The following is a 17634-nucleotide window of genomic DNA, read 5'->3' on the forward strand; positions in this document are numbered from 1 at the left end:
TGTATGAAAAAAGACAGTTCACTTTAATCATTGAATATGAGTTTCTATCATCATATTTCACATTTTTCTATTGAATTTGCTTCCTGAATTGAAATGCGACAAAAAAAAAGAATTTACTTAAAATTTATTTTTTGAAGCAAAATTTAATAGCAAAGAAAATTTACAAAAAAATCTGAACTGCTTCTGTGAAGTAAAATTTAATTTGTAATTGAAATGTATTTTACACGCATTACTGCAAAATCTAATGTTATCAATGAATATCTGAATCTGGATAGAATATTCAATAAAAAATAATTAAAAATGATTTAACATTTCATTGATAATTGAAAAAAGTCCTACAAATTTCTTTATTACACTTTGAAAATTGTACAACTAATAAGGAATTGAAATGTATAGCGTTTCTAAACATTTATCTTTCAATGTGTCAACATTTTCAAAAAATATAAGTTCAATTTTAGTTATAACCAAATAAATTTAAAAAAAAATCATTAACTGACCTAGAAATCAAACCAATGCCGTCCAAATTCAAAAAGTTTTCAAGAAATACTAAAAATATATTAATACTATGCGATTGCCATGTACGAACTTTGATTTTATATCATAAGAATGCCACTGATGTTTTGTGACAGAACTTCCGAGTTGGATGTATACGACGAATGCTGCAAAAATCAAGTTATGCAAGGAGTTGCTTATAACATTTTTAGCAATTTCTAGAAACGCCTTTTAAATGGAATTTTATGATAGAGGAATGTAGGCCATTTCGTCGCTCGAAAATGTCAGGAAAATGTAAGTAGTTTCACGACGGACTTGCAAACAAATATTTTTTGTTTTATTGAATAAGTGAATATGTTCCTCCGTGGTTCTCACGTTCACGAACAACAAATGAACTTTTATTTTTCAATTCAAGCTATATTTCCAGCATTCTGAAGCAACAAGTATCCCAAAACGCAACGATTCCACTTCAAACCAGCAGAATCCAAATGAAAAGTACTCGAAGCCTCCTCAAATTTGGCATGAGAATTGGGTCCTAAAATGAAGTTTAAATTTGTGATATTATTGCTAATAACGATAAAGCTTATTTTTCTGAGTACAATGACCCTTTGAACGAACGCAAAGGATTTAAAATGGATTTTTAATTGAAATTTAAAAAAAATTAAATGTTGTCTTGTCAATTTTTTTTTTGCATCAAAATGAAACAAAAAGTGATCAGAAATGGTTTTTAACCGCTGTACATAACAATTGACAAAGGGCTTTAGTACCCAATTCCTTGGCTAAAATAATTAGACGTTTTTTTGTTTAGCGATTAGAATGGTCCTATTCAAAATAGGATGACCTAAATTATGTTTAGATTAAATTTTAATAGAAATTACTACAATGGACTCTCTGGCCTTCGGTCAAAAGATATCAATATTTATTGCTCCAGTCAATTTTTTTCCAAATAGATTGCTTTTATTTATCATTCTATAATTTGATAACTCCCGTTCTCGACGGTCTCTTCAATATCAACAATGCGAGAGTCCACTGTATTTCATTTTTAGGAAAACATAATAGAAGGATGAAATAAGAATAATGCAATTTGTATTGAAATCTGAAAGAATTATCTGACATCTTTTATTGATTGAATTAATTAAAATATTTGTTAACTGAATAATTTTCGGAAAAAAACCTAGTTGAACAATTCAACTTTATCCGAAGAAAACAGACATCACTCTCGTAAACGACACCGTCGTGAACCCCAAGCCCAATCTCTCTTCACAAAAGAGTCCAGATTTTGAGTGGTACGATAATAAATCCACTTACACGGCTTTCAAGACTAATTCTTTCCATGGAGTTGAGCCCGGGTGCAACAAGCCCTCAAATCCACCATGACTTGTATCGAATTACTTAGAAGAGCGTGCGAGCCCGCTGAACGAACCCCGATAACCTCCCTCTCTCGCTGGACATGAGCACTCGAGTGTCATTCGGTAGCATTAGCAGATGACATTTAAAGCGTAGATGAAAATGAAAGTGATTTGTCCAACACGGCTCATCTCCAGCAGCCAACTACGGCGCGGCGGGGCTCGTAAATGTCGTCGCGCAGTGTTGGTCAACTCACAAGTGTCATTTTTTGTACCTCTTGGTGGGAATTACCAGTTTGTGTAATGAGTGCACGGAAAAAAATATCTTCTAGAAGAAAGATACTTGCAATCAGGAAAAATCTTGATTTTCAATATTTAGAATAAAAATCAACTGGGATTTAATTTGTGCTACAAGTCTGCATTTTTTCCGTGTATCCACGCAATAACTGTAGAGTTCAACCAAGGCACAATCAGTAGACCCACGTCACCGTAATTAAGCACCTTGACATTAGGGGTTGCGGGACGAGCCAAAGCCAGCTGACGCGCCATAATCGCGCAAATCCTAAATTATGTACTTTTAAATATCATCTTTAATTGCTCGGGTGACAACAGCAGAGTTGCGACCCAGGAAGCACCACCACGCGGTACTTCAAACGCTCACCGCGCATCGTTCTAATCCGCTCACGAACGTAAACATTGAACCGTCTTGTCGGTGTAGATCAGATCCTGAGATATTGTAGGTGGATCGTACCAGAAAAAACTTTACGCGGAAAGGTGTAAAAATTAATCACCTCGTAAAATTTTACGACCACGAAAACTACAAGCGAACGATACTCGAAGACACGCCAAGAACTCAAATTACGGCGACATTTGGACGAAGGGCCACGCCCTTCTGCCACTTTGATTTGAGGTTAATTCGCCAAATTGACGTTCACCTTTTTTCGCCATCGTTTGCATAATCCGTATCGGAGAGATATACCGGTTGACCACCGCAGGTTTTCCAGACCTGAATTTGCAGCCGATTTGCGTGTGCGATGTCAGCTTACGGCTTTTGTCGGATTTGGTGCAGTCTGCGATGAAATAAGAGCAGGTCGGCGCGGTTTCTAAGTCTCTGTACCAGTAATACCAAACGGCCAGCTGCCAGAGGTGACAAAATCAGCGGTGAGCGAAATTAATTAATGCCGATAGAAAGGTGTCGTGCGTGGTTTGCGGCTTCACAGAGTTTGACTGGTTTAGAAATTATGCAATGGGCAAGTTTGAGAGTTTGTCGTAGGCTTAAACGGCGGCTGAGAGTTGATTAAAAAGTAGAATAAACGGGGGTTATTATGCTCTAATACATTTTAATACATTTTAAATGCCACTTTTAACTCGAAACTTTGACCAGCAAAATCTTAGAAAATCGCCGTCGAAGGACAATATTTTGGAGAGCGTTTGAAGCAAATTATGACGGAAAACCTAGCAATAGATGTAGCAAGGGCTGGTTGACCTTTGTTGCAGCATATTTTTCTAGTGGCTGTAGTGGAACTACCGTTAATATTTTTCATTCCACTTAGAACGCCCTACATCACAAACTTGGGATTGCAATTAGTTATACCTTTAAGAATTTTTTAATTTTGAAATTGGTGAATAGGAAAACAGATTTAATTTAATCGTTACAGAGTGCATTCAAAATCAAAATCAAATTATTCGCTATACAGCATTGCCTTGGCGTTCTCGATTACGAGATTCCTACTAGAAACTAGGTGTCCGAAGGCTTGATTGTTGAGGCAATTGCAAACCTCTTTTTACACCTAAGCTTCCATCCACCCTGGGATTCGAACTGACGACCTTTGGATTGTGACTCCAACTGCCTATCAGCGACTCCACCGAGGCAGGACCCAGGGAGACGACTCCTACACCCGGACTGAGCTAACGACCTAACCTTTAGGTTAGACCGGGGCCAACATTTACTTCCCTGTCCGACGGAAGGCGTGATCAGACAAATCTCGTCTCAAAATTTGCCACCGGGACCTTCTGGGATCAAACCCAGGCCGACTGGGTGAGAGGCAACCACGCTTACCCCTACACCACGGTCCCGGCTTAACAGAGTGCATTTATCGATTATGATTCGCCAAATTTCTGTCAAGTCGGTCAAGCTGGTCAAAGTTATAACAACAATTTTCCAAGAAAAGCCACAGGAAGGCACTTTTGAACACCATAAACAAACATCAACTTAAGGAGGTTACCTTCACTTATTCGATAAACACAAGCCACGAGTACCCACCTTAATCAATAGAAAGGGTACCCCCCCAAGTCTACGACGATGACTACGACAACCCTTTTCCTCGATTCATGGAATTGCGCCAACCACCGGCAAAACATCGCCGCATCGAATGCACTTTTGCATTGATCGTGGCACCCCTCAATCAGCTATTGCAGCAGCAACTTCGATTCAATTCGCGTTGGCAAATGTCGGCCGACGACGATGTTGTGGCAGTCGTCGGAGGTCGTGCGCATCCCTGTGTACCGCTCTCGCGCAGGGTACAATTAGTTGAAATCCAACCCCCGGTGCAGTAATTGTAATAATCAAAGTCTTCGCAGGAATGGCCACAGCGTGGAGAAACGCGGGTCGGTCCAAAATGGTCACGATGGCCATCACAATTCGGTTTTACCGGTGGTGGGTGATTGGTATGAAGAAATGGCGATCTTCGTAGGCAAAGAAGAAATTGTTTGATCCTTCAGGTCTGATACAATGTTCAAAGCATGACAACTTTAGAAGACCTTGAATAGGTTCCAACCTAGTCTGCCGATGAACTAGTGTTAGTAGCATGGCGTTGCCAAACCCTAGTCAAATGTCTAAATTTTCCACCAATCCAACCAAACACCGCCTAAGAATACACCAAACGTCATCCCATCGTCGAAGCCGGGCCTTAAATCTTGCCTCCAAGTCTTGGAAGCTGATCTCAGTTCTAAGCAACCCAGAGAGTTTCAACGATAGGTTTGGCTCGAACAATCCAACTTCACAAGATTATCATGCTGGCAGCCCAGTCGAGGGTGGGAGTGGTGGCATTTCGATTCAAATATTCGCGTGTAGCATACCGGTCTTTGGGGGGGGGACCCAGCTATTTATGCCGCGGCGCGGTTTCGCTTTTTTCACGTATATTTATGCGGACTATTAAAACGAAATAAACGCCGCTCGTGGACACCACCACCACCACGAGGACTTTGTCCGGACACCTTTTCCGACGGGTGTAGTTGTTGAACCTTTTGTCGGGGTTGCGCCAAAATTGTGGGAAACTTGCAACGTTTCTCCAGCGTGGAAGCTGGTTTCTTTGTAACACTTGGGTCAACCCCACCCCAAAGGCTTAGAAGCTTTTACGACACACGACAGACATTCTACGGCGGTGATCATCGCCAAATTATAAACTCGTTTGCACGTTCTATAAATAGGCCGTGATCCAATCAGCAGCAGCTCCAATTCCGAGGGGCTGATCCCCGAAATAAATTACCATACTAATAAACTACGAAATTCAATTTCCGTACCTCCCCGGAACGAACTCGAGCAAACAGCTGTTGATGCTCGAATCTGCTGTTTTTGCTAAAGTTCAGCCAAAGTTCATTGCTAGCAGCACGCTTCGTCGCGTTGTCGCATCGCTCGAGCTGTTCAAAAGATCAAGCTGAATTGAGTCCTCTCCTCGATCTGAAATGTCAGTTCGGAGTAGACAATTTGTTGTCTTTGGATTACCTGTAATTACACTCAAACCCCGTTGGTTTGACACCAACTGTTGTCGAACGAACGGGTTCACTTTTTAGTTTACAAACTAAAAAAGTGTCAAACGAAAAAGTGACCAACCACCGGGGTTGGGTGTACGCTGAAGACGAGCAAGATTTGATAGCCGAACTCTACAAGTTGATATCTACACGAAAACTAAACTCCGCTGACATTCAGTGATGTCCACGCTACTGACATCCGTTGTCAGGCCTTCTGTCAACCAAATCACATCAAAAGAGAAGCGTTCGGCCTCTTTCCTAGCAACAAGATTTCTCAGCGTTTTGGTCTTCAAGCATTCTTTCTCAAAACTTCTGTCAAAGGATCTGAGTCTAATTGACATGTCAACTCATGGTTTAAGAGGATGAAACCCTCTCAAGAGCTAACCTACCCTCACAAGTGGTCAATTCGTAGAAATGTGTTGATTTGGCTTCACCGGCGATTCCGAATCGATTCAAACGGTTAATGTTGATGTTTTTCTGGGCGTGATTTCAAGTTCTGCCAAAGAAAATAAAGTACCGCACGAAATCTCCTCAAGTGAGATGTTGAACTCGAAAGCACTTGGCAGCGCATTGATCTGTTCAAGGGATTAGCGAATATAATCGTAGGTTCAAGTGGGGTTCAATCGGTGTTTATTGTGATAATCGGACATCATAAATTAAGTCATCTAAGAAAAGTCCGGTGATTCTTGAGATTACTTGGTCTAGAGGTCAACAAACTTAGAAAACAGCTTTATCATATATTCGTTTTTTTTATTATTGTTATTTTAATCATGAAAACTTAAATGTCTTCAAAATCCAAAGTCTCGTTCACAGCCCCATCGTTCTCCAAGCAAAGTCTAAGCCCATTCACTTTGGCCAAACCTTGTTTTGCTCAAGTTTTTCAACAATTTCCTGATTTCATCAAAACTCCGGCTCACAAACACCACCAGCCCAAAAACCCCTCAACGACTTTACACAGATACTAGCTCGACTGGAGCGTGTTCGTTCGCTGCACTTCCATATAATTGTCTTGATCGATTGGATCGCCAGCCACCAAGACCAAGACACTACACAGCTGAGCCGGAGTCAGCGAAAAAAGAAAAAAGCGGGCGCGCGAGTGTCTGTTTACGGGGACGCCATGTAATAAAACCCAACTAGATTAAGTGGAAGTTGTGTAGTAATAAAGTGCACCGTTAAGAAAACCCCGTGATTCTACTGCAAAATTTTCAGCTATCAAAAGTAAAAAAAACATTGCCATACACGTAGAACTGTTTGAACAAGTGCGCCCCAACATTGCCAGCCTGGGTTCGAATCCAGACGCAAAGAGTCTTTTTTGACAGTGCATCCAAGTAAGCGAGCGCGCGCGCTCGCAAATCGTGACCAACACACACAAACACAGCCCTCTCGCGCAATGTCTATGACGTCAGGCTGAAATTTACTTTCATTTTCAGGCGCGGATTTTTCAACTTCTCTTACATTTCGCTGTCTGCGTTTTATTTATTTCTTTAGCGCATATTACATTAGCGATGTCTGCGCTGGTATGGGTGCGAACCAGACACGCGGCCGCGATTTTTGTTTTGTTATTTGTGCACTTTTTCTGGCAATGTTTGTGATAGACGATCGCTTTGGACGACATACGGCCCGCAACTATTGGGTATCGGTTACAACACGAACACACACACGTGTATATTGGCAAACAACGCCTGATTGAGGCGCATTTCTTTATTTTGATTTCTGACCAACTTTTTTGCAGCGTGCACTTTGCATACCCTACATTTTGTTGGTGCAACAAAGAAAAGCATACAAATCGGCAGACCTTTGAAAAGTCGACTTAAATGTGATTAATTTAGCATACACCCAAAACTGGCAGCGCTAGTCCGAGAGAATGACGGTCTCGAGTCGAGAGAATAGTGGTACCATTCACGGACGCAGAGAACACAGCTCGAGATGGGCGATAGAACTATTCTCTCGAGGTTCATTTGCAAAAAAAGTTCATCCGTCAAACAAAAAACCAAAAGTGTCGACAACGGGAATCGAACCAGAGACCTTTGACAAACCAATCCAATGACTTAGCTGCCTCGGCCACCACAGCTTGGTGACCATGGAGAAGTCAGAAGTCGATGTATGACACTTGTTGGAGATTTATTGATTCAACTAACGAATGAACTCATTTGTTATGATGGTGTGAGTTGGTACCATTATTCTATCGATTTTGGCACTGAGCCCTCAATAAATTTTGAGAGAACGATTATCTCGACTCTGAATTTTGGGTGTACTTATATTCAAATTGACCGTTTCTTTTCGCTTTTGCGAAATACGATGTCAACGGACACCGTCACGGTCGTCCGGGTGAATGGAACTGTATCAGAACTAGATTAAGGTGGTGAACGCCCTGCTCTGCGCGGCAAGTTGTCGATATTTCACGTATAGATCCCACATTTTATGGGTTTATCGACACCGGTGGTTTGGTATCAAAAGTGGGGGGGTTGCCAATTAATTTTTAACAGTCATGCAACAGCTAAGTTTCCGTTTCCGGTCAGGCTCCTTGAAGGTCTGCATGCTGCGGGAGCAAGGTTTTTTTTCTGAGAGAGATAACAAAATTAATCACCCAGCAGCAGACAGTCGAGAGGAGAATGCTCTCGATTTGGATTGAGAGGATGTTTAATTTTTCTTTGGTTTCAACTACTCCATAAATCGATTCACATCAATTGAGTAGTATTTATCGTGTTCAACCCCTTCTAACTTGAGCCGTGGTGTCCCGTGGGGTTCGTTTCATAAGGTGTCATGAAAAGGTCCAGCTTGTAACGAGAAACAACATACGTAAAACATTGGTTTAGCCCAGACATGCATCCGCTCTTCTTCCTCTTTTAGAAGAACTTGTTTAGAATTTCGCGTAGATGATTCCCAGCATGTTGTGCTAGTGATTAGCATACCCTAATTAAGGTAAACTTTAATGCTCCCGAAGACCCGGAGAGATTATATTGAAAACCAAGTGAGGTATAGGGTAAGAACCTTTAAGTGCACTCAAAGAGCTTCTAAGAAAGAAAATCTTGTGAGATTTTGAGCACAGTCACATGAAGATAAAGCGGTAAAAATAAATCGTTTTTTTTTAAACAAGTCGTTTACAACAGGTAATTAGCATAACATAGAACAAGCTGAGTGTCGTAAGAGAAGCTCTTAGTGCCGATGCATGTCTGGTTTAGCCGTTCCGGAGATATGTTTTTCTTCAAAAAACGCAAATTATTGACACTATTTCGGAAAAAAATCACCATAATGGCCAAACAAAAGAAGAACTCCCAGGCCAAATTTGTGCCAAATCTTTTGATCTGGTGGTTTAACGTGAAATCGCTGTATGTAGTGTAACGTCCCATGAAGGGACAAAAGTTCTCAATCTAGAACAAATTGACAACAAATTGCAGATGTTCTGTTGAAGGTCGTCGTCAAGCAAAGTGCTACAATAATTTCACATAACTATTCATAATTCTTTGTTTGAAATGGCATCAATTTTCGAGTCATTTCCCAAACTTTACCATTCCGAACAGAAATTAACCTACAATTAAAAGCAATTAAAATGCAGTCACTTCCGCACTTCGGTCAACACATTTGAGGGTCATTATTGTGGGGTATGCATACTCGATGGCCAAGTGTTGTAACAGTTTACGGGGGCTGGAAAAATTACCTCAAAGTGGCAAACAAAAAAATGTACCCCCGTCAAATTGAGCTCACACCAAACAAGTTGACCGGTCGGATGAGCCGCCGACGGGTGCCATCTCATCTCACAACACATCCGAGGGTAGCATTTAAATATTACGAGACTTCCAAAGCCTGGTCCGAAAACCGCCCGGTCCGGCTCTCAGCACCGTAGTGGCCTCACGCGGAAAACAACTTTCACTCTCCGCCGCGACCACGAGATGGCCTCCGCCAGTCCAGTCCAGTCCGGTTGCCGATGGCCAAGACGAGCCGGTGCTCTGCGGCTAGAGCAGCAGTGCCATTTACGAGAAGCGGCTCTACTGGGGGAGATTACTGGTTGAAGGTGGATGAAGATGAATAAAGGGAGACTGGAAGCTGATTTGTTGGCTTGAAGGAGTTGTTTGTTCTAAAGAACACATTTCTTGAAATTATTCATTAAAATACAAGTTTTAAGTACTCGAACATTGTTATGACCACATCTTCAAGATAGCAATATTTTGCTTTTCAACACGATTCCTTAAAAGCTACTCACAATGCCAATGTACTAATCACAGCTTTCGAGGCTTACTTCTTAGTATCAAATAAGGAAAGAGGCGTTTCAATGGAGCGAACACCTGTTCCAGGCAAAGTTCAAACGTGATAGAAAAAAAGGATCCATTAGCAGGTCACGTTCGGGCACCTTTCCCCTTAAAAAGGCTCACTCAGCTATGCCAAGAACGCAGATTGGCCACCACACGGGTATTAATTGGACGTGGTTTATCAGCGGACTTTGTGGGGCATGAACTTTATCATTTTGGGGAGGCCGACGACGACAACAAAAAAAGGCGAAATTCCACCCCAAAGTCACGAACACCTGTTGGTTGGCTGGTGAACACTTGTCCCCAAACGGGATCCGACTAAGCCTAGTAATGACCGTGGCTTTGTGGTGAGCCGCATTTGCCAAAATTATGCTAATGACGCCGAGCTCTGAGGAGTCGATCTTTATCGGAACCGTGGCGAAGAATTCCGATTGAAATCTTGATGGAGGCACCTTTTGTCTTTTCATCGCCCCCGAAAGTTATCGTGGCGATTCAGTCACCTAGCAGTGGAATTTTTTTAAATAGTTGCTAAATCCAGTGTAGAAATAACAACAAATTAAGAAAAAAAGATTCTTGGAAAAAAAACTCTTTCAATTCTCAAACTAAAAATCTAAACATTCAAAACCCAAAAAACACAACTTAAAAAAAAAACAAGATAATAATTAGCATGATGCTTCCGTCATCATTAAGGTGGGGGGACCGGGCCGGCAATCGTTTCGTGGTTTCATGTTACATTTTTGTTTCGCTTTTTTTGTGGGTGCCTAATTTGGCAGCATTTTTTCTGAAGCTGAATTTTCATGCCAAAACTTGCTGGTGGCTGGGGGCTTTCGCGAGACACATATCGATTTCGAGTGTGTTTTGTTATCACATCTGTATGCAAATTGGATGCGCGCGCCAGAGGAGAGAGAGAGGGAGGTGGAGAGACCGAAGCCTGGGAAACCAACAGTCAGAAAATGGCCAGTTTTGGGGGTCCAGGAGGATGCTAATCAAGGAGTGAGTTGTTCGTTTGGAAGTGGTGGAATTTTCCAAAAAGTTGAAAGTACTTCTAAGCTGATGCTAATTTTTAAAATATTTAAAAACATTTTTGGGCATAGTATATTAACAAATCAATCGTTCAACAAAAATCTATAGAACAAAAATGCAAAATAAAAATAGATTTAAAAAATACAATAAATATTATAAATTTGAAGCCAGTTTAAATTTTAAATACTTTATAAGTATAAAAAGGTTTAACAAATATCAAAATTTCATGCCATTTGAGATTAAATAGATAATTACTACATTTAAACAAAATATTTATAAATACTAATTTTATAATTAAATACAAATCAAGTTAAAAGAGGGTGATAAAAAATCTAAATTTCACGAATAATTTTTCAAAAAAATACTAAAATGGTGACAACCTGCTTAGCATTTACACAATTTATGTTACTAACAATAATTTTTCAAATTATACTAAATTCATAAAAACTTTTATTTCCAATACGGTTTCATTAATCTTTTTCAACGGCCTTACATGAAATGTAAAAATAAATGTTATACAATTATTTTATATATTTTGATTGTACAGACTACTTTGATTTTTAAGGAAAGGAGAAAAAAACCTTAAAATAAAATTGCCTTTTTAAAGATTGAGAAAACCTAAAAAATTCCACTTGTTGCTGACTTTTATTTGAAGATCCTTGGAATAAGTTGCAATTGAATCGTGAAATTTATGAAATTAATAAATATTGGACTATTTTTGATGTCTAATCCAAAACGAATGCAAATTTAATTAAAACCTGAACCAGATTAGCAATACAAGTGTTTTTACGGTTTTTTCAACTGGACACAAAAAATGTCATCACAAAGTAAAATATCAACTACATTTTTATTATTTCTTGGTGTGAAATTGGTCCAAGAAAATGATATTTCGTAATTTATAAGAAACAATTAAAACAATATCAAAAAACCTTTTTCTACAAACCAACATAATTTTCCCACGAAATGATGATTTTTTGTAAAAGTCAATCCACGCAATTTTCCATCATTTTGATTTAAGCAACAAATTTCCTGCTTCAACCCTCACTTGAAAAGATTTTAGTGTTTTCGTTGAGATAATGCCATTGAAAATATTTTTGTTATTTTATCGTGAAACTAGGGGAAATATACCCATTTTAATCACTCTAAGCCGTTTGACCAATTCTCATCACTTTTGCCGTTTTCCGCTATTAAATCATTATTTTCAGATGTATCAACAATGGAGAGTTGCTTGCTCACTTTTATTTGAGCTATTTATTACTTTGGAACAGACAAAAACACTTTATGAAAGCTGTAATTCATGATTAAAGTGCTGATAGGCCGATAATAGAAATAGGCTGAGAAAGGGTATTGTTCCCCTACTTTTTTATTTAAATCATGAAATTGTATTTTGATCCATGCAATTCACTTTAAACAATGCTCTACAAATTAATCAGTGTCTCAAACTCTAAATTTGATAAGGAATAAAAATACATGAAAAAACATAATTGAAAAATTCCTATATTATTAGTTGAAAAATAACTTAAAATCATTTGTAATGCTGATCTGGTTAAGGTTTTGATTAATTTTGCATTCGTTTTGGATTAGCTATCAAAAAAAGTCCAATATTTTTTGATTTAATTGAGATTCAATTTCAATTTATTCCAATAAATTGGAATAAATTGAAGTTGAATCTCAATTAAATAAAAAAATATTGGACAATAAATTGGAATAAATTGAAATTGAATCTCAATTAAATCAAAAAATATTGGACTTTTTTTGATAGCTAATCCAAAACGAATGCAAAATTAATCAAAACCTTAACCAGATCAGCATTACAAATGATTTTAAGTTATTTTTCAACTAATAACAATCACATTTTTGTTTTTTTTTTCTTGGTGTGAAATTGGTCCAAGAAAAACGATATTTCGTAATTTATGAGTAAGCAACTAGACTCAACTAGACTCATCATAAAGTAAAATAACAATCACATTTTTGTTTATTTTTTTCTTGGTGTGAATTTGGTCCAAGAAAAACGATATTTCGTAATTTAAAAATAAGCAACTGATACTATATTACAAAGTCTTTTAATGTAATTATTTTACGAAACGGAATATTTTTTCTATGAAATATTGTGTTTTTAGCAGTCGGCAAAGTCAATCCACACGATTTTCAAACATTTTGATTAAAGCAGAAAATTGTCCTATTCCAACCCTCACTTTATTTTTTTATTTTTTATAATATTTCGAGATATTGCCATTCAAAAAACATTTTTGCAATTTTATCGTGAAAATAGTTTGTTTCTGCTGCCATTCTTCAACTTTACCAAAAATAACAGAATCGAAAAATAATACTTTTCGATACAAGAGCTGCAAAGTTCCAATCACTTATTTGAACCATAAACTATTTTTAATGAAATCATTAAATTGTATTGTGATCCATGCATTTCACTTTGAACAATGCTATACAAATTTATTAGTGTCTCAAATTCTATTTTTTAAGGAAAAAAGATGGATGAAAATCAAAATTGAAAAATGCCCATAATATTTTAAAAATGACGATATAAAAATAAATTATGTAAAAAACTGTTTAACCTTTTCAAAATAAAAAGAAACTTAATTAATTTGGAATAAAACAGGTATCACAAAATGCTCAAAACATTACCACACTTATGATAGTGTCAAATAATTGCAAGTTATCAACGAATAAATGAGATTTTCTTCCTTAAAGTTTTAAGTCCTTTTCCGATCTGTTGTCCCAAAACTCAAAATTTGTAGAAAGTTAAAAAAACTTTGTTTAAATCGTTATGCATAAATAACCGCTGTACAATTTATTCTAAGTAGTTTACAATCGATTTACAAGATTTTTCATTAAAAAAAATAATAACGTTAAATAAAATGTTTAACAGTTCACATCAACCAGGGCTTTTGCACCGAGATTACTGTTACACACATTTTAGTATTTTGAAAACTACGGAATCTTTTGATGTAATTTTGTATTTATCCCCTAAAGTACTGTATACAAAATGATTTTCAATAAACTAAAATAGTAGTTTATGCATCAAGTTGCAAAAAGAGGATTTTTTTAGCACGAGTCGTACATTTATCCAACGAGGTTCACCGAGTTGGATAAATACGAATAGTGCTGAAAAAATCAAGTTTTGCAACGAGTTCCATACAACATTTTTTGCAATTCCCATTGAGTGAAATTTTTAGTCAAATTTTCATGTATTTTGTCAATAAATCGTTTAAATCAAAAAAAAAAATGTTGAAAATTGTTTCTTTTTGAAACAAGTGCTGAAAAGTTCAACTTTTTAGCACCCATTTCAGTGCTGAAAAGTAGAACTTTTCAGCATTTATTTTGAAAAGTGTTGCTATTCGATTCTGTTATTTTTGGTACAGAAAAGTAGGCTATTTCGTCGTTCAAGAATGACAGGAAAGGTAAGTAGTTTCACGACGGAATTGAAAAAAAAAAAATTTTTAACATTGTTATTTCAAATTTACGAATTTCTTATTAATAAAAAAAAGCATGATTCGAAAAAGGTTTAACCTTAGTGGAAAACCCAATATTTTGGAAAAAAAACTGATTCTAAAATCTCGGATCAGAAAACAAATCAACGATTCGAAAATATACTAAGATTAAAATTTCTCTTCTCGTACTTAGTTCTTGAATGAATCTTGCAAAATAAAGTTCAATTGTCATTTTAATTTTTTTATATACTGGTATTTATATTTTATAACATTTTTTCTATGTTTCTTTGAGAAACTTTTCGATCTCTAACCTTAGAAATTAAACGACCACTCACCTTTAACTTAGTCTTTCCAAGATACGATGTTCATTGAGTGTTCACAGCAAACGAGACAGGACAAAAAAATATCCACCAACTGCTCCGTTCTCAGGTCTCAATAATGGTCACAATCCTCGTCAGAATCTTCAAAATCATCAACCGAAATTATACCTTTCTCGTACAAGCCAGTAATTTCGCTCTGTATTTACACACCACACCAAATCATCACCACATCAATCACTTTCGTTTTCAACCCCGAAGTTATTCGTGAGGTTCTTTGAGTCCAATTCGTCTTCTTCCCTTAAACTCTATTTTTATCTCGGTTTTCTTTTCTTTTGCAGCGTTTTCACTTAATCGAATTATTACTCTCCCTTTTTTCGTTTTTTAAACGATCACACACACTCACGCACACTTGCCTCACAAAACGCACCGAAAAAAACGAAATATTTATCTAATTTTCCACTAATTAGGCGCGCTTCCCATCTTTTTATTATTACCGTTTTTTTTTCGTTTCTTTTCGTTCCTTTTGTCTTCGATGGTTTAAGGCTACTCAATGGTCATTCCTCGCGATCCAAATTTCTTTCTCTTCAACAATGGCGAACGCAAAAAAAACGGCGCCGAATTACATAAAAGCTTGAGCAGGTTGGTCAGCTCAACAACAGGTTCGCAGGTCTTGTTGTTTAGTTTGGCTTTAATTGATTCACGTTCAGTTTTACTTAAAATTTCTCGAAGTCTTTGGTCGAAAGGCGAAAAGGCGCCGTTTTGAAGTTTACGCAGGGGGGCACGTCTGCAAATTCCGATACCGAGGTGAAAATAACCTCAAAATGCGGCGTTGATCTGCGCGGAGTTTCTTCCTCTCAACGCTAAGTAACTTGTTTCACCTGAGCGGTCACTCTCAGCTGGTTTTACTACTCTAGACGCGCGTGGACTTGAACGCCTTCTCCGTAAGACCCGCAAGTCCGTCCGTTTGCAGTTTACGCGTACGTCTGTGTGTTGTGTGGATATTATTATTATTTTATTTTTGCCTTCACCGCGAAGAAAAAGTGCTCAGCTTCACTTTTAATTGTACGTGTCTACGGGTTTACAGCGGGGGTCTTAAGGTGCCACTCGTGTGTGCAGAGAGCTGCTCTTTTTTCCAACTCCAACAAACTCCTTAAGACGGTCAACGCCAAACACTTTGTTTTATTTATCGAAAAGCTCTTCGACTTGGTTCAACGGATCGTAAGATCGAATCACTTTCACTCCGACGAGTGCTGCAAACTCCAAGCGTTCCAGCACTCACAACACCTCGTCTAGAACACCTGAATCAACAATGTCCAAGCGTCCACCGAGTTCGATAACACACACGCACGAAACGCATGCACAACAACGCACTGCTGGAACAGCACTACCGAACACCTCCGTCCAGAAAACGTCCACCGCAGAACTTCCAGAGCACACTGAAAGAACAACCCAAGAACCACCCGAAGAACGCACAAAGCCGAGCTTATCGGTGTGACGGTTAAACATTAACTAATCCATAAAAATCTGAACCCGAGCGGAGACACCTTCGCGCGCGCGCGCCGAACTTCGGTGGGTCGTCCACGATCGTCACCTCGCACCGTCGTCGTCCAAGATCCGCTCGTCGAGGCTCGCAACAGTCTACTAAGCGTCAAGGCGGCGCGATCGGGCCAACCTGCACTGTAGACCCACAAACACACGGAACGATCGTACGCACACAGCTGCGCTGCGGTATACTACCGCGCGATCGCGGTGTTGCTGCGCAACCATAAATTGTCACGCGACCCGATCGGACAGGGTTCAAGCCTGGGCTACAACAAAACGAAAGGAAAAGCTGGGGATTGTATGTCGCGATCAACGCGAAAACTTGAACGAAGTGTGTGAGTGTGGTTGTCGATATTCTCTGCAAATTTTGTGTGACAGACATTGAGGCGAGCGCGACTGAATGAGGTAATACAGCAATACGGTCGCAATCGCGATTTGAGACTTTTGGAGACTGCGACGGTGACGAAGTGTGAGCGGATTGAGGTAGCAGTGTTTGAGGCTTTCTTTGCAAAAATAAAATTAAACAATTTAAACAACCGGTTTTTTCAGTTACAATAAATCGGACTAGTTTTGAATCAAAATGTGTGAATTCTGGAGTTGGAGCAAATTTTCAACAAATCCGTATGAATTTGTTGAATCGGATTCAAATCTTTTGAAGGTCGCTAAATCATTCAGTTTGGAGTATGAACCACAGTCTAAGTCATCATGCAAGCTATCCGAAATTGACACCAACTTAAAAAAATTGAATCAAACATATATTAAAAGCATGTGCGTCGTTCTCCACCAAGTTGTCGTGAAACTGTGTTGAAAAAGTATTTTTAGTCTTAATAATGAATCCTAGGTCCATTTTAACGATATTGTGGGTAATATTATGTACTTTCGAATGTCGCAAAACTAAGCAAATTTTGCATAAGTTTGGAAGTTTGTTGTGATCTGCTCGATCTGCTCCAGATCGCAAAATTAAGTTTATATAATAATTTTACGTAACAAAATATGACCAAAAATCAATATTTTGACAATTTGGGTCAATTCTGAGGGCAGATACGGATCCAGCGGTCAAAACTACATAATAAAACATGTATTTAGACAATTTTCGAATTTCATTAGGGTGGTCCCATATGGTTTTCCCATGAAAATTTCAAATGAAGATTTCTCGAGTTTAAAGAAAAATACCCCTGAGATTTTTTCAGCGTTTATAGTTCTAGATCTCCCCTTTCAAATGCAATGTGGCGCTTAAAATTTGTTTTTTAGAGATATTTATGTTTAAAATTTGCATCTTTTTAACCTTAAAATGGCTGACATGCCAAAAAATAAAAATGTTTTTTTTATTTAGATTTCTTATAGTGTTGAAAAACTGATTTTTGAAGAATCGCTCAGATGCTTTCTCTACTTTTGATTTTAGAAGACTTAGATTGTGAGATCTCTTCGGCAAAGTTGCTTGGCAAGCCCAACATTTTTTTAGAAGACA

The 17634-nt window shown here is 38.2% G+C and overlaps 1 protein-coding gene across 4 annotated transcripts in view; it reads right to left on the minus strand.

Moving 5' to 3' along the window:
• Positions 1-16267, minus strand: part of LOC120422180 (A disintegrin and metalloproteinase with thrombospondin motifs 16) — a 283608-nt gene extending 267341 nt beyond the window's left edge. Inside the window, exon 1 of one of the 4 annotated variants that reach the window (XM_039585556.2) lies at positions 14640-16267. The gene's annotated coding sequence lies outside the window, so the exon portion shown is untranslated. The remainder of the gene's footprint in view (positions 1-14639) is intronic. The other 3 variants (XM_052708748.1, XM_039585557.2, XM_039585558.2) reach the window with 3 other exon arrangements.
• Between the last annotated feature and the right edge of the window lie 1367 nt (positions 16268-17634).

This window comes from Culex pipiens, chromosome 2 (genome assembly GCF_016801865.2).
Source record: "Culex pipiens pallens isolate TS chromosome 2, TS_CPP_V2, whole genome shotgun sequence".
Taxonomy (NCBI): domain Eukaryota; kingdom Metazoa; phylum Arthropoda; class Insecta; order Diptera; family Culicidae; genus Culex; species Culex pipiens.